This window comes from Orycteropus afer, unplaced genomic scaffold, assembly GCF_000298275.1.
Source record: "Orycteropus afer afer isolate SDZICR_OR568_19922 unplaced genomic scaffold, OryAfe1.0 scaffold00062, whole genome shotgun sequence".
NCBI lineage: Eukaryota > Metazoa > Chordata > Mammalia > Tubulidentata > Orycteropodidae > Orycteropus > Orycteropus afer.
In genome coordinates, this window is record NW_006921649.1 from 10,278,475 (window position 1) to 10,281,878 (window position 3,404).

Consider the following 3,404-nt stretch of genomic DNA (forward strand, 5'->3'; position numbering starts at 1 on the left):
TTTAGCATGAGACGCTTTCCCCGAGGCCCAAAGTTCTCTCCTAATGTAGCACTGAGTACTTGGGTGGTACAGACACGCTTGGCTGCTAACTGAAAAGTTGGAGGTTTGAGTCCACCCAGAGTCACCTTGGAAGAAAGTTCTGGTGATCGACTTCCAAAAAAACAGCCACTGAAAACCTGACAAAGCAGTTTTATTCTGACCCACTTTGGGTTATCCTGAGTCAGAGTTGACTTAATGGCAACTGGTTTTGCTTTGTGGTTCTGTCTGTTAATGTAAGAATGGCCACAGGGAAAGACTGCACTATCTGATAATAGTCATGAAACTGAAGGCTAGAGGTTTCCCTAAGTTTCTTGATCGAGGGCTGTTTCCCATTGAAGAGAAAGAGTTGAGAAATACCCAAAATGAGAAGAAAGCTAATTCAGGCCTATGGGGCCAGAAGAATGAAGTCACAGAAGGCTATGGGCTGGGGGGAAAAGGCTGAGTGTGGGTGGTAGGAGAGGGACTGTGAGGAAGCATCCACACTTTTGCCTAACATCTGGAGGGTCCACTGGCCTCCTTTGTTCACCTAGTAAATGTAATATTTCCTTCAAAAATCAAATGACTTTCTCTATGACTTCTGTTCTAGCTGCTCCATCCTCCCCCAGAAAAGTTGACTGCTCCCTTCCTCAGCACACCAGGTGTTTCTTTCCCTCTGGTCATTATTATAGGACAGTCTTAGGGACTTTCACTTCACTCCTTACACATCTCTCTGCTCCATGAGAGGAGCTCTGGTGGTACCCTGAGTGTGTCTGGTCTAAAGGAGCAGCTCATTAAACTTTCAGAAAATTGGATGAAGGGGTGGAAGGCATGGGAACCACTTCATAGACTCTCTTAAACTTGATGCTGGGGACAGAGGGAAGAACAGAGATTAGGGAGATGGACTAAAAGAAGATGATGTGAATATGCTCATTGGTGGATCAAAAAAGTTGATTTTACACCTGAAATTTACAATGAGTGAGAAGGAAAACATTGAGGTAGACATATATGGCATAGTGCAGAATGAGAGGAGCTTACACATGTGCAAAGATGCTCATTACTGATTTTATAATAGTAAAAAATGCAGAAATAACCTAGTGCCCATAAATAAAACCAAAAAAAAAACCCAAGCTGTTGCATCGATTCAGACTCATGGTGCCCTCGTGTATGTAGAGTAGAACTGTGCTCCATTGGATTTTCTTTTCTGTAACCACCAGCCACTCCTTGGAAGGCAGATGAGGCAATCTACTTCCGTAGTGATATTGCCTTGGAAACCCAAGGAGGGGTCGCTATGAGTGGGGTCTGACTCGACGGCACATAACGACATCAACAACAACTTTTACAGAAGGAGATCGTGAGGACTTTCTCCCACAGTGCCACTGGTTGGGTTTGAACCACCAGCCTTTAGGTTAGTACTCAAGCACAAGTCTCACCCAGGAACTTCCATCGGACATCTGTTAGATAAATGGTGGTACGTTTATATGATGAAATACCTAACAGCCATTGAAAATAATGCAGCAGATCTATAAGACTGGTATGGAAAAGGGTCTTTGATATGGGGATACAGTATGGTGCAGTGATTGAGAGTGTTTGGGTCTGCTTGCTTGGATTCAATTCTGCCCCACCCTCTTATTACCTTGGGAATATTTCTTAACCTCTCTAAGCCTCAGTTTCCTCACTTCTAAAATGAGTAGAATGATGGCGTCTACTTCAAAGAGTCATAAGGATTTGTGAGGTGCTTAACACAGTGGAAGCATGCATTAAGTATTCAAAAACTGTTTGCTATTATTATTGTAAAGTGAATAAAAGAAAAGAGCAGAAAATATCCACAGTATCATCTCACTTTTGCTTTTTATTTTTTTTGTTCATGCAGATATATATATATGTGCTATAAATATGTATGTGTGTGTGTGTGTGTGTGAAAAAATAACTATTAACAATTGTTATCTCTGAGGTGTGAGACTGGAGAGAAGTGAGGGAGGAACTTAGCCTTTCATCTTTATACACTTATTTTTGCTGTGAGCATATTTTATAATAAAAATAATATTAGTTAATTAATTGCTGAATCACACCCTGAGTCCTAGAATGTCTCCTATATCCATCGCCCTCGAGTCATTCTCACAGCAACCCTTTAGGACAGGGTAGAACTGCCCCAAACTTATAGAGTTTATAAGGTTGTAATCTTTATGAGACCAAACTACATCTTTCTCTCATAGTGCAGTTGGTGGGTTTGAACTGCCAGCTTTTGGGTTGGCAGCCAAGCACTTTAAACACTGCACCACCAGGGCTCCTCTAGAATTCCTAGATTCTAGAACATGTCCTGATTCAGAGGTTACCACAGAAGAGGGGATGATCCACCGTAGGACTGACTCCTGGGGACAAGACTGAGCCCACACCTGAGAAGCCCCATTTTGCTGCCCCAGCATGACAAGTCACAGACTTACTTGTTTGCCTCACTGCCTGCTTATTCTCTCAGAGCAACACCTGATAACAGCTCCCAAGATAAGCCCCAGACCAGGCCCACCTAATGATCCTCATGCATACACCATGGTTACCTACATTGGCCGAATGGCTCCAAAACACTTGACTATCTGGTCTGGGAGGCTTATGAGAGCAGCGAGTGTCAAGTCAACAAAGGCATCATTCCTGAAGGAAGAGAACACTGAACAATGAGGCAGCCAGCCCTGGATTAAAGTCTCCTCTGGCATCCACTAGCATGGTGTCATTTCCATGAGCCTCTGTGTCCTCACCTAAAATTCAGGGATTATCCTGCCATAACACTAGGCTATTGTGAGGATCAAGTAAGAAAATCTATAGCGAAGTATCTGATGCATTACTTGGCCCATGGAAGGTTCTCAGGAAGTTCTCATTTCTTGTCTATGTGACCTGCCTAATAGGCACAGATCCTAAAATAAATAAAAGAATGTCTGGCTCAGTCAAGGTGAGTGTACAGTTAAGATGTCTTTCCTGGTGAAGTCAGGACAAGGATAGGATAAGTTCAAGACAAGGACAGTCAAGTCAAGGTCAGGACAAGGACAAGGTAAAGACAGTCATGGAATTCCTCCAATATGCAGCACTGAATGGACTGGCTGCATTTTGGGGGCTGGTGAGTCACTCTCTAAACAAGATCTCAGTCTTGATGTAGGGTGGATTTAAAATGTAATCTTTAAAAATAGAGTAATTCATAGATACATGGACCAGAATCTACAACCAAAAGGTTTGAAAAGAGGTTATTCTCTTGAATAAAGGTTGAGACTGATGACTCACAGGAGAGAGAAGCTGGCCTGGACACAGGTGAGCCTTTTGGATGATCTGTCTCCCATCATGCCCCATCTCTTTCCCCAGGTGATTCCTACTTGGACCCTGCCCTGTGTGAGCGGTGCCTCAAC